This window comes from Physella acuta, unplaced genomic scaffold (genome assembly GCF_028476545.2).
Source record: "Physella acuta isolate Inbredline_101_S28 unplaced genomic scaffold, ASM2847654v3 ptg001568l, whole genome shotgun sequence".
In the NCBI taxonomy this organism is placed as follows: Eukaryota; Metazoa; Mollusca; class Gastropoda; family Physidae; genus Physella; species Physella acuta.
In genome coordinates, this window is record NW_026733082.1 from 18,025 (window position 1) to 40,660 (window position 22,636).

The window sequence follows — 22,636 nt, forward strand, 5'->3', positions numbered from 1 at the left end:
TGGTATAGCGCGACGAAAGAAGAGGCCGTTCTCGGAGAAGTATTCTCCATCGTCAGATGATAGAGATTTTTCGACCGTTGCTTTGAGTTCCGCGTCGACTTGTTGAGCTTTAATGATGTCTTCCTGAGATATCCTCAGGGGTAAGCCCAGACTTGTTTTTTCTGGAAGCATAGACTCCAGTTTGGGAGTCGAATTTCTTGACGATGATGGCGGGTGTGGTTCAGACGTTGTGACAGCCAATTGTTTGGTCTGGCTTCTTGTCACCGCACATGCTGGATACAGTTCATTATCATTATCTGGAACTGTTGACAAAGGGTCTGAAACCGTACAGGGGTATACTTTGCTTCCCGCAAGGTCATTCCCTAGAAGTAGGTGTACTCCTGGGACTGGAATACTATCTATCACACCTAAAATGACCTCACCTTCGACGAGATGATGTTTCAGGGCAAACTTGTGTAGAGGGACGACAGTAGATTTTGTCCCCACTCCCTGGATAATGGAAATCCTTCCGGTGTTCGTTTCATGTGTAATGTCCATTGAACTTTTCAAAAGGAGTGATTGTGACGCTCCTGTGTCTCTTAGGACGGTGATATTCCGCTGAGACAACGGATCACCTGGTTTGCTAATGATGGCTTCGGCAATAAAAGATGAAAAGTCAACTTTTCTCGATCCCTCGAGATCGGTAGACTCGGCAGAAACTGGATGGTGGCGTGAACAGTCAAAATGTGACTGCACATAATGTGTGGAGACTTGACTACCTTCTTGCGGACACTTAGGGTTAGAGTCCTTTTGAATTCTAGAGTTCATAGTTGAACTGGCTGCTTGAGGGGATAGAGCATAGTGCGCAGAAGTACGCACCACCTCTCTGTTATTCTGAAGACGTTTGTAACAGTCTTTGACAAGATGACCAGGCCTTTTGCAGAACTGGCATACCGCTCGACGATTGAGAGTTGATCTTGGTTTCTCTCTGGACTGTGATGCCTTCAAATGTTGGCCAACAGGATGATTGCTGCCAAAAAGGGGAAGCACGGGGTTGAGGCGGTTTCCTGACACCGGTGGTTTCTTATGCACCAACATATAGGTGTCAGCCGACTCAGCAGCCTTCTGGATATCAGTTATCTTGTTATCCAGTATGTGTAGTCGTATCTCTTCAGGCAGGGACGATAGGAATTCTTCCCTTAGGATAAGAGACCTGAGTTTCTCAAACTCAGAAACTTCCTCCGAGTGTAGCCACCTTGAAAATATTTTCTCCTTTTCAAAGAGAAATTCCACATATGATTGTGTGGGTAACTTGCGGAGTGTTCGGAATTTTGTCCGATAGGCCTCGGGCGTCAGTGCGTAGGCCTTTAAAATGGCAGTCTTGACCAAACTATAGTTATTTTGAACGTCGTGAGAGAGTGCCTGGTATGTTTTTGCAGCTTTCCCAGTAAGGACAGAACTCAATAAAGCAGTAATGGAGGTTTCGGGCCATTCACATGTCTTCGCTAAACTCTCAAACGAGTTAAAGAAAACGACCAAATCTGTTTCATCAAATTTAGGAACTAATTTCCCAAATTTGGCGATCACTTGCCCTACCGACAACTTTTTTGGATCTACCTGAGAAGTGACATCACTAACTTGACCAAACTCTAATTCCAACCTCCTCCTATCTAAAGCAATTTTAACCTCTAACTCCTGTTCTTTTAATGCCTTCTCTAAAGCAACTTTCTCCTCGCGGAGTAATACACCAGCCAACAAACTTTCATCAAATACCCCTTCATTAATGAAATGAACAACAATTTTATCTCTCAACACCTCTGACTTCTGCGTAACAGAATAATCCAATTTCAATTCCTTAACAAGACTAATCAACACTTTTCTACTCAACTTTTCTACACCTTCAAAAGTAGGATTAGCCAAAAAAGACTCCATAACACTAACTTTCAAATCACAACAAGCCTAGATCCTTTAAATTAATACACAGCGTTGGGCCGTGTACTTGACCTCTAAATGTAGGACGTGACACGTCTGCTTATTTGACCTAGATACTCTAGCCTGAGCGCGCGTTGTAAGACCACGGCGCTACACTGGATATAAAAACAACTAAATCCAACTAACCTTAGTATTCAACTGATATAAACAACAACTGGAACGACAGATTAAATCCCGGACGGGCCCCCACTTTGTAACGTTAACCTATCTATCAGCCAAATAGAAGGAGAACGTCCCCGGATTCTTTTTTCGGGGTCATATGCAAATGCCTTACGGCCTAAGTGGATGAACATTTAACACAACGACCACTAGGGCTCGAATTTAATGTCTAGGGAAGCTAGTGATACTATTGTAATTAACACTCATCCAATCTACATACGACCTTTTAATCAGCGAACTCAGAAGTGGCAGAACACAAGGTTGAACTAAATAAAATATTTAATGTATAAAATATCAAAACCCAACTTACACAATGTAGGAAAAAACACTATCACAGATTTCTACACTGTCTAAAAAACAGCTACAGGCCACACAACACTGCTGTAGCTTCAAGACTTACTTAGCGACAAGTAATATTAAACTAGAAGACTAAATCAACTGAAGAAAGCAAGGCACACACAGGTCTTAAGTACTCTCACGTTCAAATGGTCAGAGTCTATAGCCGGACAATATGGACGGCTGCCTGAATAAGGTAAAACGGCCTGTAGACTGCCTGATCAAGATAAACTGCCACGTGATGCGAGTGTGCAGTGCAATTAAAGACTTCTGTGACAGGGGAGGTTATCCTCAACTCATGTCGCCATTGGTTGGGATAATCATCTGATCAGAATCATTCAATCAGATTTTAATGGAAAATTTCTATGTCTCAAACACCTTAATAAGTCAGTGGAAAAACCCCAGGTGTTACACCATCATTCCATATAAGGAATTATACAATGTCAAAATAAAAATGACTCGACCTAAGTAGGTCACAAAACGAATTTTAGACGTTATTTCGCGTTTTAGATAACTGTTTTAATAAATTGTTACAGTTTAGACAAGATTTTAGAAAAATATCGATGTTTTAAAAAAATTCAACTGCAATTTTGAGGGGGGTTGTAGGTTGAGGTGTGACGTCATTTTAGGGGGGGGGTCTGGCTTTTTGTGACGTGTGACGGAGGGGAGGTAAAAATCGTCAAAAAAGCGTGACGTCATTTATGGATGACCCCTAAAACCCACATTGAAGTCAACCGGAGTGTAAGAGAAAGTAAAACAATGAAAGCTACAAGAATTGTTTTCCATGATAAAATACACAATAGCGGTCTATGGGGAATTGCCTGGTAGTTTATTTATACTAATTAATATAACGTCGCTTATCATCCCAACATCCTGACTCAACTAAACCAAGTTAAAAATAAAAGGTGTTGGCTAAATTACTATTAAACTGAAAGTCATTTTGTAATTATTTCACGAATGCAGAGGCGTTGCGACCCTTCCAGGCGCCCGGGGACAAACTTTCAATTTGGCGCCCCCCCCCCCCTCGGGAGCAAACTTTTGATTTGCACCCCCCCTCCCTTAAATTTTCAAAATTGCATCCCCTCAAACTTTCGATTTGCACCCCCTCAAACTATTTATAATGCAAAAATTACATTTTAATTTGTTTTTAAAACCCATTTTGGCGCCCCCTAAGGTCGGCGCCAGGGGACATATGTACCCCCCTGCCCCCCCCCCCCCCCCCCCATCGCTACGCCTCTGCACGAATGTTATAATATATACAATTTTGGTTGAAAATTATGCATTCTGGCAACAACCATTTTAAACCATCTGGAATCAGCTTTTCTAAATAGACAATAAAAATATATTTCGATTTAAATATATTATGTTTTCAATGCTTGTTTAATCGTATTGTTATCAATGTAAAATAATTCAGTTGTGCACATTGTACTATTGAAGCCTTGTTTTCTCTGTTAACACTTTGTTAAATATTTTAGATACCCCCCAAAATCCGTCTATTTCGATGTAATTGATATGGAAAATATATACTTTAATCTATGTTCGCCCCCCCCCACCTCACCAAAATTTAAGAGCACCCCCCCCCCTCACGAAAATTTTGATTTAATTAAAGACTCTGAAATAATAAATTAATTTTATTTTAAAATATGTTTGATATTTTATTTAATGCGATAAGTAAAGCTGAATGTCTTTTATTAGCCTCATCTTTCAAAGGTTGAGTTTTTGTTAACGCTAACCCATGTCATTTTAAAAATTAATATATTTATTTTAGTTTTTATGTAAGCCGTGCGTAGGGGGGTGGGGTTGGGGGGGATCTACCTCTAAGTACCATCAATTACCGGGCGCCAGTGCGGGGTCGGTGTGGTCGAGTCGGTGATGAGGCTCGATAGCTGGGGACAGCCACTCTTCTAGAAGAGACAACTCCAAAATCAAACAACTGCTGTCTTGTAGTTTGTTCTAGGTTGGACAAAGGCTATGGAAGCAAATCCAAAAAGAAAAGCAGGCTGAAATCAGAGTCGATGGCCTCAATGGCGCATAACCAGTTGACACGTATACTTTATTGTGTTGGAGCGTGTGTGCGTGCGTGCGTTTGTGTGCGTGCGTGTGTGTGTGTGTGTGTAAAAGCTCTGACAAGGGGTGACTAATCTACGCCCATAGGCTTATATTTAAACTATCAGGTCAGTGCAAGTCTGGCTGAACCCAGACTGGTTAAAATCCTAACCTTAGTCAAAACCAGTGGTTCCCAAACTTTTTCGAATGGCGACCCCCTTCAACAAAAAGAAAGTGACCCGCGACCCCCATGGAATTTAATAAATCGAAATTAATAAGGAAGTGTATAAGAACTAAAGTAAGATTTTCTTGTAGACTTTCTAAATGAATAACTATTGATAACTGTTTTAGTACAATGATTTAAATTTTCCTTCTATTGACTAATTAAGTAGCCTAAACATTCGCAGTTTAGTTTTTGTTAACGCCAATCTCATGTCATTCTCAACATGTAATTTATTTCTATGTTTTGTTTTCTATTTTGTTTTGAATTATTAAAACTACTTGTGTTGCATTATTTATTTGCTGAATATATGATTTATCTCGATTTAAAATTGTTATGGATAACATAAAGAAATTGCGCTTAAATTGTCACTAGACTTTTAATAACGTGTTTATTGCTTGCTTCATAACAAGTCCTAATCAAGGCCGGCGCTACCTATAAGGCAAACAAAACGGTAGCCTAGGGCGCTGTCCGTAGAGGGGCGCAAAAATGTGTAATTGCCATTAGTAAAATGTAACTAACAATTCACAACTTTGATTATATTATATAAAAAATGAACAGGGTAAGTCTATATAGAGTTATTCGCGTTGGTTAAAATGCGCCCCCCCCCCCCCCCGTCATTTGGGCAGGTCTGTGCGCTTTTTACATCACTTTGCCTTTATATTTTGGTGTCTCACAATTGATGTGGAAAATAATTAAATAAACCATTATTGCCAATAAGCAGTCTATATTCTTTATTTCGACTGTATATAATTTAGTAATGAGCTTTTTATATTATTACTAGCCATCGGTACCCATTACACGGGCAATTCTGGTGACTTTTAGCTCTCTTCTCTTAACAAATAGGCTACCCGGTTTTTCTTTTAGATACTTATCTCCGGGGAGCGACATTTAAAACTGTCCGGAGGTGGGTGTGGGGGATGTGTGTGTGCGTAAGGGGGGGGGGGTTGGGGGGGTAGCGGATACTTGTTTTTCTATATTTTTTATGAATTACTTTTTTCATTTTCGTTCGGATGTGAAAGGGGAAAAAACGGTAGAGATGCCTGAAGAAAATGTATATATCTACGGAAAGTGAGCAATGAAATTGATTGTAATTCAGCTTTTAAAAAAGTCGTTATCGGAAACTTAGGAAAAAAAAACATTTTATTGATCAAGAGCATTGGAATGAAACAATTTTAAGGTTATGAAAAAAGGGGTTTTGTTTTATGTACTGTCGATGTTTATACTTGTTTAAAATAACATAGACTACCAATACCTATTAGAAAAATTAAAACCACATTATATATAGTATTAGTCAACACAATACCATATTAAATGTTGATTAAGAGACTTCAAATTAAGAGACTTAAAAGATTTTGTTGAAAAACCAGGTTGTTCAATGGTAGTTATGTTGTTTTTGTCTTTTAAAAAGACCTATTTCGGCTGAGAATGGGTCTGGCCACGCTATCCCTTCATATCCTGAAAAGACAGAAACCGGTGAACTCTACTTCACCTGCCCCGTGTCCCGCCAAGTCCCGATAGGCAACTTTATCATTCACATTTTTAAAAACAACATATGGAAAAAAAATAAAGATTGACTTGGTGTGTCTCGAACCCGTACCACCCGCATGGTATCAATTATACTATCATCTCAGCTATTTATGCACCTTAGGATTCATGAAGAATAAAAGAAAAAAAAAATATATATATATATATATATATATATATATATAGGCCTATATATATTGAGTTATTTAATATTAGCCAACTTATTAAATGGGTTTTTCTACAAATTAATATATCAGTAAAGTAATTGTCGTCTTTAAATAAATGTGTGTATAATTTAAATTCAGGGATAACATATTGGATTATAAGCGTATCGAGTAAGTGAATTAGAGTGACAGAAAGAGTTTTGCATTACAAGTGTAGGTCTAGCGATTAAGTTAGCGAAGAGAAGCACTACCGCTTATCTCCCCTCCCCCACGTTAACACCTCCCGTACGCATAAGCCCAAGTCGGCTGATTTCCAAAGAGAATTCACTTTTTTAAATCCTGTTTGTTTCTTTACACTATCTTTTGTTATGTTTGTACGCTATACATTTGTCATTTACAAATTAAATTCTCTATTGAAAACAAAATCTGTTGACAGTTTAGGGGCTGGAACAGTTTAATTGTATTTTAACTTGGAGAATTGCCTTTGATATACGAGCAATTTGACCTACAAGAAATGCTAAGGAATCAATTTCGTATCGCGAAGTAGCATTGCAAAGGTCTAGGTCTAGATCTATATATATTTTTAGCTTACTGGAAGATAGTGTGCTGAAAATTGCTATTGACTTTGGTCTTCTATATTTTTTTGTACGTTCTGCAAAAAGTTTTAATTTTAACCATACTAGGGTAAGGATAATTAAAAAAAAATGTAGCCTGCTCTTTTATTTCTGTGTATAGATCTAGATTCTATGTTTATGTCACTAAGGCGGGTGACAGGGTAAGTCCTAGTCAGAGGCGTAGCGAGGGGGGTGCGGGGGATGCGGACCGCACTGGGTGACACCATTTAGGGGGGTGACACCAAGGCAAAAAATAGGAAAATATAGAAAGAAAAACTTGAGGTGGGGTGCAAATCGAAAGTTTGAGGAGGGGGTGCAAATCAAAAATTTGAAAGTTTGTCCCCGGGAAGGGTCGCAACGCCTATGGGGGGGGGGGGGGGGTGACACCATTAAGTGCCGCACCGGGTGACACCCGACCTCGCTACGCCACTGGTCCTAGTGTTGAATTTGACAATTCATATTATAATAATATACATATTTTAAAGCAATAAAATTCTTTCTTTTTTAAAATAGTTTAGAATTCATCTGCAACGATTAATTAAATAAATTGCTAATATTTTTAGATAATCTACTGAAGCCAGTCGAGATGACAGGTGAGAGTGTTAGCTCTTAGTCCTTATTTGAAATTAAGAAATTTCTTGAAGAATGATTACTTACAAATCGGCCTACACACACACATACACACACACGCGCGCGCACACGCACATATATACATATATATATATATATATATATATATATATATATATATATATATATATATATATATATATATACAAAAACTTTGTGTAAACACTTAAAAGAAATGAGCGAGTGTATATGGGTTGGGGGAGGGGGGGGGTGTGGCTAAATTAAGAATTTAAAACATAAAAATACAACATGTGGGCTTATTGACTAACTACTGTGTATCTACCTTATTTTAGTACTCGGCGAGTAGTGAAAAGTTGAAATAAAACAATATTAAAACCAAATTCTGACCAAATACAACAAAAACATTTTATTTGCACCTTGACAGACCAGTGGTTTTGTAAAAATAAAACAGATCTACTACGGTAGTGATTGTTCTACAGTAACCAACACACACTGTTACATTTATTAGACGAACTGCCCGTGCTATATTCAAGCAAACCTTCAAACCAATTCCGTGACTTATCGCTCTCTATAAATAGTCTACTAGGGGTGCCCACAATTTTTAATTTAATAGTTTTTTACAAAGCAAATTAAAAAGCAAATGCCCTCTCATAATTATTAAAATAAGACATTGTAAAGAATGAAACAGCTATAAAAAGGAATGTATTCAAACTATTTAATATAAAAGCAAAATAAAAGGGAATAAAACGGGAAGCCGTAACATGAATATAATTTTTATCGAGATATGAAGATAGTTTTTTCACAAATTTCTTCGGAAATAAATAGACGTTTTAAAACACGATTATATCAGGCCCAAATGACGTAAGAGCATATTATTGTGTGATTTGTTGTCTAACGATGAATATACTTTGCAATGCCATTTTGGGCTTGACTTTAAAAAAAAAAAACAATACTGTAGTTGCTTTACGTATTTTTTTTTTAAATCACTAAAACACTCTCTTCCGCAAACATTAAAATCACCTACAAAAACTGTTGTGTAAAAGATAGGCAAAACTACACATTTTTTTAATGACCTGCGTCACTGATTTCTCCACTTTAACAGCCTAAAAGGGGAACGTAACACGTTCCAAAGTGTGCTGTGGCGGGAGGAGTTATCTGTTTTCTGCAATAAAACATGCTGTAGCCAGCTAAATTCTTTAGAAAAAAAAATAGGGAGAGATCTTTCTTGAATATTCTTATATAACACAAGGGGAATGGCAACTCGAGATATAGACATGGTTTTTAATTACATAACCTTATAAAATAGAATAGAATCTTGTAGAAAAAAAATTGCACACCAAGCGAACGGCAAACAATATGTGTATATTTGCTTATTTTATGTCCTGCGCAAGGAGATAGGGTTACTTCTTGAATCCTCTAGCGGCTGTGTCGCCAGGATCTGCCCGCGCTCACGTATGAGCAGTTTAAACGTGCAAAGGACATTGAATGACTAAATCTAACAGGGGTTTTCACCCGTGCAGTAATGTAACTGGTGAGAACCCCCAGCCCACCACCCCTCCCCCGATGCCCTTTACACCTGGGTCGTCGACGAGGGGTGGTAAACTTGAAGAACGCCCTGGGGCGTCTCTTTAATTGTGTAAACAAACCCGAGCCCAAATAACTAAGATCCGAAAATTAATTTCTAACATTGCTTAAAATTAATAGCTCTGTTCCGGAAAACAATGTCACACGTCCAAAAGCCTAACGTTTTGATGAAAAGCTCAAATCCAGCTGCTTCAGTCTGGTGTCTTGGCCTTGAGTACTTGCCTCTCACTTGGATAAATTTATGTGGCCAGCTCACGAGTTGGAAAACTTCTGAACTATTCGTGGACCCGACCGAAAAACAAGAAAATCCCATACATCCACGAGCACTCGAATAAAAAAATTAGAACGACTTATATATATATATATATATATATATATATATATATATATATATATATAATATACTGAAATAGCTCATTTGCTTAACTTATAGACTAAGATATTCATATACAGCTACACATTTATGTGTATCGCTTAATGCTACCATTCGAAACATGGTAGGAGTTAGCTTTATGTAACTAGGATTTAATTAAAAATGATTTACCTTAACAGTGTGGATAATATTTCTACATACAATCAAGAGCTACTTAATTTATGTTATCAATTTCTATGACCTAGACAGGGATGAACCTCTTATTCCTTAACATTAATTTACTAAGTAGAAATCTACTAGCATTCTAACTTAGGTTTATTCCCAGTCTAGACAATAATCTAAATTTTCAAATACACTTTGCAAATTAACTGATAAGCGAGTGTGAATACAACCATACTCCCAATTCAAATCCTTTAAAAAAATGTAATCAAATCAAGAATAAATTTATTTGTTATCCAACTCAGAAACTGAGGTAGCTCATTATGCAACTTATGTAGGGAAGATAATAATATGTACCAGATAAAAAATGATTTTTTTACTGAAGCAAATGATTTACTAAATTAATATATGAACATAGTATGTATACACTTCCATGCACATCTTCATCTGAAACACATAGTGTTGACTGTATCAACTAGGATTACGTTAAACATAACTGTCTGTTTCACCCTCTAATATATAGATATGTATCATATTTCAGTTCCAAACCATAACTAGTTTCAAACTAAATTAAATGCTCCTTGAATAAACAAACGGAACACAATTGTTGTTAAAATTTCAGAATTATTTTTGTCCTAGCCCCTTTGTGAATTAAAAAAATGCTATTAAAAAGTTAGGTTACTCATTCGAACCTGTCAGTCCATGGGGCAGCTGAAGTAGAGTTCACCTGTTTCTTTGGCATCGGAAAACGAAGGATAGCATGGTAAGCACTGCGCTAAATTGCTTTTTTATCTCTAACGTGAACCGGGTACCTATCAGATCTGGGTGAGCTCAGGGGTGTCCTGCAGAATCAAGACAGGGATTAGAACTTGATACTTTTGGATAAGAAGTTATATGCTCTTCCATCAAACCATGCCATCCCTTTTTATTTTCATGGCAAAGAAAACAAACAAAATATTTTTTTTTATTACATAATCTGAACCCATTCCTCCACTCCTTAAAATTAAATAAAAATGTTCAAACAAATTATTAACCAAATCATGACTAATGTTATTTATTATCGGTCTAGGGACATCGAACATGGCCAGCGAGATGATTAGCTCATCTGAAACCCCCATCTTCAGTACCCTTTCGCCAGGTAAACATAGTTTGTTACTGAAATAGCTCATTTACTTAACTTATAGACTAAGATATTCATATACAGCTACACATTTATGTGTATCGCTTAATGCTACCATTCGAAACATGGTAGGAGTAAGCTTTATGTAACTAGGATTTAATTAAAAATGATTTACATTGACAGTGTGGATTGTATTTCTACATACAATCAAGAGCTACTTAATTTATGTTATCAATTTCTATGACCTAGACAGGGATGAACCTCTTATTCCTTAACATTACTTTACTAAGTAGAAATCTACTTGCATTCTAACTTAGGTTTATTCCCAGTCTAGACAATAATCTAAATTTTCAAATACACTTTGCAAATTAACTGATAAGCGAGTGTGAATACAACCATACTCCCAATTCAAATCCTTTAAAAAAATTTAATCAAATCAAGAATAAAGTTATTTGTTATCCAACTCAGAAACTGAGGTAGCTCATTATGCAACTTATGTAGGGAAGATAATAATATGTACCAGATAAAAAATGATTTTTGTTACTGAAGCAAATGATTTACTAAATTAATATATGAACATAGTATGTATACACTTCCATGCACATCTTCATCTGAAACACATAGTGTTGACTGTATCAACTAGGATTACGTTAAACATAACTGTCTGTTTCACCCTCTAATATATAGATATGTATCATATTTCAGTTCCAAACCATAACTAGTTTTAAACTAAATTAAATGCTCATTGAATAAACAAACGGAACACAATTTTTGTTAAAATTTCAGAATTATTTTTTTCCTAGCCCCTTTGTGAATTAAAAAAATGCTATTAAAAAGTTAGGTTACTCATTCGAACCTGTCAGTCCATGGGGCAGCTGAAGTAGAGTTCACCTGTTTCTTTGGCATCGGAAAACGAAGGATAGTATGGTAAGCACTGCGCTAAATTGCTTTTTTTTATCTCTAACGTGAACCGGGTACCTATCAGATCTGGGTGAGCTCAGGGGTGTCCTGCAGAATCAAGACAGGGATTAGAACTTGATACTTTTGGATAAGAAGTTATATGCTCTTCCATCTAACCATGCCATCCCTTTTTATTTTCATGGCAAAGAAAACAAACAAAATATTTTTTTTTTATTACAAAATCTGAACCCATTCCTCCACTCCTTAAAATTAAATAAAAATGTTCAAACAAATTATTAACCAAATCATGACTAATGTTATTTATTATCTGTCTAGGGACATCGAACATGGCCAGCGAGATGATTAGCTCATCTGAAACCCCCATCTTCAGTACCCTTTCGCCAGGTAAACATAGTTTGTTACTGAAATAGCTCATTTGCTTAACTTATAGACTAAGATATTCATATACAGCTACACATTTATGTGTATCGCTTAATGCTACCATTCGAAACATGGTAGGAGTAAGCTTTATGTAACTAGGATTTAATTAAAAATGATTTACATTGACAGTGTGGATTGTATTTCTACATACAATCAAGAGCTACTTAATTTATGTTATCAATTTCTATGACCCAGACAGGGATGAACCTCTTATTCCTTAACATTACTTTACTAAGTAGAAATCTACTTGCATTCTAACTTAGGTTTATTCTCAGTCTAGACAATAATCTAAATTTTCAAATACACTTTGCAAATTAACTGATAAGCGAGTGTGAATACAACCATACTCCCAATTCAAATCCTTTAAAAAAATTTAATCAAATCAAGAATAAAGTTATTTGTTATCCAACTCAGAAACTGAGGTAGCTCATTATGCAACTTATGTAGGGAAGATAATAATATGTACCAGATAAAAATGATTTTTTTTACTGAAGCAAATGATTTACTAAATTAATATATGAACATAGTATGTATACACTTCCATGCACATCTTCATCTGAAACACATAGTGTTGACTGTATCAACTAGGATTACGTTAAACATAACTGTCTGTTTCACCCTCTAATATATAGATATGTATCATATTTCAGTTCCAAACATAACTAGTTTTAAACTAAATTAAATGCTCCTTGAATAAACAAACGGAACACAATTTTTGTTAAAATTTCAGAATTATTTTTTTCCTAGCCCCTTTGTGAATTAAAAAAATGCTATTAAAAAGTTAGGTTACTCATTCGAACCTGTCAGTCCATGGGGCAGCTGAAGTAGAGTTCACCTGTTTCTTTGGCATCGGAAAACGAAGGATAGTATGGTAAGCACTGCGCTAAATTGCTTTTTTTTATCTCTAACGTGAACCGGGTACCTATCAGATCTGGGTGAGCTCACGGGTGTCCTGCAGAATCAAGACAGGGATTAGAACTTGATACTTTTGGATAAGAAGTTATATGCTCTTCCATCTAACCATGCCATCCCTTTTTATTTTCATGGCAAAGAAAACAAACAAAATATTTTTTTTTTATTACATAATCTGAACCCATTCCTCCACTCCTTAAAATGAAATAAAAATGTTCAAACAAATTATTAACCAAATCATGACTAATGTTATTTATTATCGGTCTAGGGACATCGAACATGGCCAGCGAGATGATTAGCTCATCTGAAACCCCCATCTTCAGTACCCTTTCGCCAGGTAAACATAGTTTGTTACTGAAATAGCTCATTTGCTTAACTTATAGACTAAGATATTCATATACAGCTACACATTTATGTGTATCGCTTAATGCTACCATTCGAAACATGGTAGGAGTAAGCTTTATGTAACTAGGATTTAATTAAAAATGATTTACATTGACAGTGTGGATTGTATTTCTACATACAATCAAGAGCTACTTAATTTATGTTATCAATTTCTATAACCTAGACAGGGATGAACCTCTTATTCCTTAACATTACTTTACTAAGTAGAAATCTACTTGCATTCTAACTTAGGTTTATTCCCAGTCTAGACAATAATCGGAATTTGCCAATACACTTAGCATTACTGATAGTGAAGAGAAAAAACAACTTGCGAGCGAAGTTTTAAACACTTCTAGGCTTCTAAATCGTTGTTACATACTTGACCCATGGGTTTATCTTTATCCGATGAAAAAGCTATGCTACACTTTTGATGTTAAATTAAATATTTTTTTTACGAATTAAAGATCGCAATACAAAGGACTAAATATCGCGCAAGTACTCAAACTTCTTTATATTCATGTTGAGTACTAAGCAGTAAAAATTAAATAAATGCATAACCACTCAAATAACTATAAAGAATAATGTGGGTTGCTATATTATGTTATGATTTACATATTAAAATTTTGTAAGTGACCCGACAACGCGCGGGATAGGCACGCTGGCATTTATATGAAAGTAAAAGCTTTTAAAATTATAGCTTTTTTTAATGTAAAAAATAATTATTTCAATTTTAATTATAGGCATATCCGGTATAATTTTAGAATTGCCTTTAATTGCATGCTTCCATTTACAAAAAGTTTCAGAACAGGACAATTTACCAACTATCCTAGCCTCGGTATTTTCGGCTGTGATTGCTTTGGGACTATTGTTTCTTATTATATATTGTGTGAAGAAGCACAAAAGAAATAGGTAAATATATATAATCTAAAAATGTAAAAAGGTGTTTGCCTCTATCCACAAAATATGCTTGTATTGAGACGTTTTATTTAGATCAAGGTGGCAACAGTTGATTGATATTTTATTATAATTTTTTTTTTGTATGGTCTGTTACATTTATCAAAATGTTGGTTGTTGCCAACCGATAAGACGCCATTCGAGAACTCCCGTAAGAACTATTTTAGACCTGAATCAAAGTACTTTGGAGAAAGGCCGACTAATACTACCAATGATAAAGTTTAGCAGACTTAGAAAGGACATTCAACATCCGCCAGCCAAACACTATCAGCAACAGAATCTATTGGGAAAAAAACAGAAAACATCCTGCTACAAATTAAGAAGAGAAGATGGGGTAGGATTGAGTAGACCCAACGCTAACCAGAGAAGATGGGACAGGATTGAGTAGACCCAACGCTAACCAGAGAAGATGGGACAGGATTGAGTAGACCCAACGCTAACCAGAGAAGATGGGACAGGATTGAGTAGACCCAACGCTAACCAGAGAAGATGGGATAGGATTGAGTAGACCCAAAGCTAACCAGAGAAGATGGGGAAGGATTGAGTAGACCCAAAGCTAACCAGAGAAGATGGGGAAGGATTGAGTAGACCCAACGCTAACCAGAGAAGATGGGACAGGATTGAGTAGACCCAACGCTAACCAGAGAAGATGAAACAGGATTGAGTAGACACAACGCTAACCAGAGAAGATGGGATAGGATTGAGTAGACCCAACGCTAACCAGAGAAGATGGGACAGGATTGAGTAGACCCAACGCTAACCAGAGAAGATGGGATAGGATTGAGTAGCCCCAACGCTAACCAGAGAAGATGGGATAGGATTGAGGAGACCCAACGCTTACCAGAGAAGATGGGATAGGATTGAGGAGACCCAACGCTTACCAGAGAAGATGGGATAGGATTGAGAAGATCCAACGCTAACTAGCAACCAGTATCTCCAAGCCCCAAGGGCACTAAGCCCCAAGGAAAATATTAATGCTAACCAAGAAATTCTATCAACGCCACCTTCAGGTTGATACCTGAAAGATGGTCCACACTTAAAATCTTTTTTTTTTCTAAAAATGGCCCAGGACAGAGAACTTTGGAGATCTGGCCATATTCCAGCAGGTTTGATGAGAAGTGATGATGAAACCTGACCCCCAGCAGATGAAGTTTGTTTATTTTACCTTTGTAAATGTAGAGAGGGTGTGGTCTGTACTGTACCCAGTGACTTTTAGTTTCTCAAGTCAGTATTCCATAGTGCTGGATTAGAGTCCAAGACACCCTATAAGCTCCAGCCTGGGAACCATTTGAACCAAACTCTAAAATATTCTAGGATTAGCAATTTAGTGCTTGACTAATACACTTGACTATTTTAGATGTCTAGCGATTGTTATTTCTAAAAGTCAATATTTCTTTTACAGAATCGCCCTGAGAGAATCCACGGTAGCGACTCCTGGTTCCTAATCAAAAAGTAGAAAAATCTTGACATAAATTTTTATTTTATTTTTGTTGTGTGCTATATATTAGTAAGTAGCTGTAACAATTTATTTATTGTCAACTAAGAATAGGCAAAAAATCTTGAGAAATATACATATCCGAAAAAGCTAGTGGACCTACCAAAGACTTATGCCGACAGCTGCCCTTAATTCACACTCTTGAAAAACTCTGTAATGGGTGGGGGGGGGGGGGGGGGGGTTGGGGGTGCACTTGCGTACATGTATGTTTCCTTTTCCTGGACAAATTTCTGAATGAGGCTGGCTAACACAGAGATAGTAGATTATCTTTTTTGTGGTGGCTGGATTTTTGTAGGAGTGGGAGAGGCTTGTGGAACTGAATTGGTGGGTTTCACAAGTGGATCTATCTTTGGGTTGAAAGTTGATTATGTAGAGGTTGGTGGTGGATTTGACATGGGTTTGTTGACTATTAGCTATTGCTGGTGCAGGATGAAGCTCTGTAATGGATAAAACTCTTTCGGAATTCTTGTAGTGCCATTCTATTTGGCGCTGTCTTGCTTAACAGCATGTCTCATTGATTGTGCAATGGAGATTGTTATAGATGTTTCACCTTTTGACTTAAGTTGGATTTTTATAAAAGCTATTGTTTTGTAATTTTTGTTCAAGATTCTTGTCTGGTCAGATTCAATGATATCGTCCATTATATTGAAAGTGCACTCCACTAATGGGCCAGTAAAAATTGACAATACAGCTTCACTAAGGACACCAAGAACAAGAATATTTTAGACCTCCATCAGATTTATTCATTACTATTAACTTTCTCCACCAGTCACTGTGAAGCCTAAATTCTTCAGATGTTTCATCAGCATCCAGTTGTGTCATAATCATGCCCACTGTGTATAGCCTAATCACAAAGTTAAGTGCCCCGAAGTTGTCTGTGCCAATCATATTGGGCAGCTTCTCTGTGCCAATTGGGCAGCTTCTCTGTGCCAATTGGGCAGCTTCTCTGTGCCAATTGGGCAGCTGCTCTGTGCCTATTGGGCAGCTTCTCTGTGCCAATTGGGCAGCTGCTCTGTGCCTATTGGGCAGCTTCTCTGTGCCAATTGGGCAGCTTCTCTGTGCCAATCACATTGGGCAGCTTCTCTGTGCCAATTGGGCAGCTTCTCTGTGCCAATTGGGCAGCTTCTCTGTGCCAATTGGGCAGCTGCTCTGTGCCTATTGGGCAGCTTCTCTGTGCCAATTGGGCAGCTTCTCTGTGCCAATCACATTGGGCAGCTTCTCTGTGCCAATTGGGCAGCTTCTCTGTGCCAATTGGGCAGCTTCTCTGTGCCAATTGGGCAGCTGCTCTGTGCCTATTGGGCAGCTTCTCTGTGCCAATTGGGCAGCTTCTCTGTGCCAATCACATTAGGCAGCTTCTCTGTGCCATTTGGGCAGCTCCTCTGTGCCAATTGGGCAGCTTCTCTGTGCCAATCACATTGGGCAGCTCCTCTGTGCCAATTGGGCAGCTGCTCTGTGCCAATCACATTGGGCAGCTTCTCTGCTAGTTTAGTCAAAGCTGAGACTGTGGCGGCAGATCTCTGCAAGGGGAGGGATCCATAGCTGACTAATTGTGCTGTTTAACAGAGGCAACTTTCTCATCTTTTCAGCTGAACCTATGTAGCCTGCTCTTACAGCTTTTAGAAACTCCGAAATCCAAAGATTCTGCCCCCTTATCTCTGGCATACTCCCTGGCATACATGATAGGTAGGCAGTATTCCCTAAGACCTAGCTGCCTCTCCCTGACTTGTGTTTCAACATCTGATGTTGATAAATCAACTAGACTTTTCACATCAAGGTCTGGGCTTGGGATACTGTTTGGGTCAATGAACACACTTTAAAAAATTCCTCAGTTGTTCATGCAGACCGGGACACTGTAGTTTGGCAGACTGCAATGACTTTACATATCAAAGTGTTGATTTGATACCTTTGAGTTTGTCCAATCATGACACCTTCCACAGTACCATTCCAACCGTTAACTTTCTGTCATGTCAGGGGCGTAGCGAGGGGGGGGGGGGGGGCGGGGAGTGCGGACCGCACCGGGTGACACAATTTAGGGGGGGGGGTGACACCAAGACAAAAAATAGCAAAATATATAGAGTAAAAACTCGAGGGGGTGCAAATCGAAAGTTTGAGGGGGGTGGTGCAAATCGAAAACTTGAGGGGGGGGGGTGCAAATCAAAAGTTTGTCCCTAAGAAGGGTCTCTATGCCTCTGGGGGGTGACACCATTAAGTGCCGCACCGGGTGACACCCGACCTCGCTACGCCACTGTGTCATGTTATGCTCATATGTATTTATTTCTCAAGACAATCATGCATACCACATGATGTTTTTACCATGGTTAAATTTGTAATTATTATAATTTATATTAAACTTGATCTGGCCAGTTTATAGATTTAAATGAGTTTATAAAGTAAAAATTAATTTACAAGATCTGACTTTATAAGGACAGATGGAACAGCTTATGTTTGGTGACCCTCACATATAGAAGGGATCAGGTGCTCAGCAGCGACAGCACCTTGCCTTTGCTTCCCTGACTCAAGTCATGACTCAGGAGCATGGTGCTGACTCAAGTCATGACTCAGGAGCATGATGCTGACTCACAACTTCAAGGCATGCTGCTGACTTAAGTCAGGGACATGGTGCTGACTTAAGTCATGACTCAAAGATATGCTGCTTAAGTTGCATGGCTCATGAAATAGTTTTTATGCTATAAACTTTGGATAATTTTTGTTTTGGGGATTTATTAATATACAAAGTTTTATTTGGAATCTTATATTTGTAAAAAGTTTTGTAAATATATCTTTTATATCAAAATAATATTTTTGTTTGCCCTACTTCTGGGATTTATTTTACCTATAATAGATGTGCAGTTTTCTTTAACATTTAATAAACACTTGAATGTATGCCAAGAAAAGAAAATGTTTTTTTTTTCTTTTTACTTTCTTTGTAGCCCTATTCAACTGTAAATAAATGGAAGTTCAGTGATCATTGGAGTACACTGGCCTCAATTGTAAAATGTCCACTAGACATTATTAAACAAGGAAAGTATATAGTGTTATGCACCATTCTTTAGGTAATTGAATAGAGAATCAGCAGAGATTAAAAAATCCAATGTAGCAGGTATGGCCTTGAGGGCACAATTAATTAATTAATTAATTAAATTTGATTTTACAATTACATGAAAAACACCAAGAACAAAAAAAAATAAGCCATGTCCTATAATGAAACAAAGTAATGTTTATTGGATAGATAAATCATTTCTGCATTTTTAAAAAAGGTGATGTGATTCATTTAGGACAACAACTTAAAAAAATATCCAATAAACAATAACATGACCTGTGTAAGGGGAAATAAGTAAAAAAAAAATTTAAAAAGTAATCTGCAAAGAAATTATTAATATAAAATAGGATAAGGTTATTGATAACAAAATAAAAACAACAAGATTCAAGAAATTATAACAAACAGTTACTCTTTTTGTGAATACAGATATGTATCACAAGTGCGACACTTAGTGCTGACCCCCCCCCCCCCCCCCCCCCCCACCATATTTATTACTTACTACTAGGCATGCTGCCCAGCTTCGCTTAGGCTTTCGAAAACATTGAGAATTTGAATTCTCAATTAATTCGGCCGAGGGTCGGTCTATGACCTCAGGAGTTATGAAGAGGTTCGATAAAGTAATTAAGGCCTGAAATACTTTAGTATAGAAATGTATTATTTGAATAGATTCTAGATCTAGGTAGGGTCTACATCTGTGTAAGTCTAGTTTTTCCATAGATCTAGATCATCTAGATCTAGATGATCTAGAATCTCTAGATCTAGATGATCTAGAATATCTAGATCTAGATGATCTAGAATATCTAGATCTAGATAATCTAGAATATCTAGATCTAGAATCCTAATAGAATTTTTTTTAAAGTTTAACCCGAGCAAAATAAAAAAAAATAAAAAGCCAAGATGACTTGGTGTGTGTCAAACCCGCACCACCTGCGTGGTTTTAAGTACACTATCATCTCAGCTATTAAGGCATCTTACAAAACTCGGAGAATGAAAGAGGTATTTTAAAATCTTAACTTATGCGAATATGCCTATTCTTTCAAATTAATTTTTTTATCCCAAATTAGCCAGTTCCAAACAAAGATTTTGTATAAAATAATTATGTCTTGAAATAGTTTAGTCCTAATATAGAAATTTATTTTTGGAATAGTTCTAGAGTAATTAGAGTCTAAATCTAGATCTTTGCGTCTACGTCTAGTTATTGCGTAGATTTAGATCCAGTCTAGATCTAGAATCCAAATAAATAAAATAAATTTTAAGAGTTTAGGCCGGAAAAATTGTATTGTATACATTTCATAGTGTACGTAGATCTAAATCAAATTTGAATGAAATAGTTCATTTCTTTTTATTCTAAACACGGCAGATGACTTCATTAGTTAATGTATAAGCAATAGTGACGTCACAGTTTTATGTGTTCTTTTTCACATCTATTAATGCTTTTCCGGTTGCATAAATAATATTGTTTCTCTACATTCGAATACGCCTTTAATTTTTATTTTTCTTCTTTAAATAAAATTGTGGTTATACATTTAAAACTTCTAACATATTATTTTCAACAAAAGTCCGTATAAAGGTATCCATATATCGCTGCCGATTCTGACGTGATGTCCGGCGAAAATATTTTGCGGACAGACAGACAGAGAGAGAGAGAGAGAGGTGCGAACGTGGGGTTTTATATATTAGGATAATCCTGAATACTATTTGCTTGATCAACAGACAACTGTGTATGATTACCTCCTACCTTTGTTCTGCTGTTTACCTTTACTGAACTATTAGCTGTCTTAAAGCTTGAAATCACAGACTGCTTTATTATCGCGCCACTCAACTGTTACAATGTCACCCTCGCTAAACCTCTTTTTGAAACTTTTTCAAAAGACTTATCTTTTAGGGCAATAAGAAAACCTTTCCTATTTTTATAATTGTGCCACAAACACCAATTCCACATTTAAAAAGATCTGTTAATAGTTTAAGTTTAGTGTATAAGTTGTCAAAAATAAAAGATATACCTCACGCAAGACTGATTGTGACAATATGGTAACTACATCATAAGGTAAGCCAAAGGTGGAAGTCTGTGGTGTCTTGTCTACAAACATCAGCAAACCTAAAAAAAGAACTCATCTATAGATCTATAGTTAAATTTTACCACCTTTTGGAAATAGGTCTTGTAAGTCCACAGTGTGCTGCATCATGTTTGGTATACATCACAATTGTCTTCACCATATCCACTGTAAAGTACAGCTTGACGAAATGACACAGGGCTCAGGGATTCCCTAGCAGCTCTTTTAGTTAAAATGTCCCCATTGACTAAGATGTGTTCCATGTTTCTTATCAGGTTGGAATTTAGGATCTGGAGGTCCACCATCTACATCAGGATGCTGTCTTGGGTCTGAAATCAAAACATAAAATATATGTTGACTTGGCTAGATGATTTATTATAATTAATAGGCATAATACTTAGAATATATAATAATGTAATAGCTATAAAAACAAAAGAATATTGAAATACTTAAAATATATATTAGAAACTAAGCAACTATAGCTAGTTAACAGTAAATACAAAGCAGAAATATTTAGACAAAGCTACAAGATGCTAGAGCATACACTGTAAACAGCTCCTTAGCAACCATTTTTTAAAATTTACTGGTGTGAATGGTTTTATTTTTATTTAATATTTTATAAATAATATAAATACTTCATATTATATGGATATTTCCAGAAGAGGCTGGTGTAATTAATATGAGTGTTTGTTATAATGATTAATGTCATGGTGGGGCCATTTAATAAAAAATGTTCAGTCTTAACATTGAAACAAGTTAATTAAAAAGTCTAGTGACAATTTTAGCGCAATTTCCTTATGTACGCGTCATCACGTTCAATAGATGCGTCATCACGTTCCATGGCTGCGCCATCACGTTCAGTAGGCGCACAATAGTTTTTAGTCATATAACACTATTGAAGAAAAAAATTGTGAAAAAATTATTAGGCCTAGCGAAACAAAACCTTGTAATTGTAACTCCCTATCACTCTCATATAAATTATAAATAAATTAATAGGGTACAAAAACTTATATAAACCTATAGAGTTTGACTGAAAATTTGCTGATAAAAATGTGTTATTATAATACACACTAAAGATTTAATATAGTTTGCATTTAATTTTCTTTTATTTTACAAGCTTAGGTGTGTAAAAAAATACAAATAAACTTTCATTTTGTTATTGTTAAAAACAATACACTGGCTTAAATATTATTAATTTATTTAGTTTTTGTTGTTCTATTTGAATGTTAAAAAATGTAAATAGTTGTTGCCAGCTGCTATTTACTGAAGAAACTACAAATAGATAAATTCTTCGTTAGTACAAAATTTGTCTTTTACCACTCATTCACAGAGTCTGTGGATGTATTTGTGGTCAAATATTGTAACTCATAGTTGATGCCTTTCAATGGTATTATTTCTTGCTAACTTCCCAACATTTCTACATTAACCAGAAGTATCCCTCAATTATGCAATCTTATATTTTTAAGTTAACCTAGTGTTTCCAGTTTCTTAAGACGTTATGTAATTTAATTTAGGCCTATTGCAAAAAGAAAAGGCCTACAACAAAAATAAAAAATAGAACAATTAATTTATAATGGGTAAAAAAAAACTAT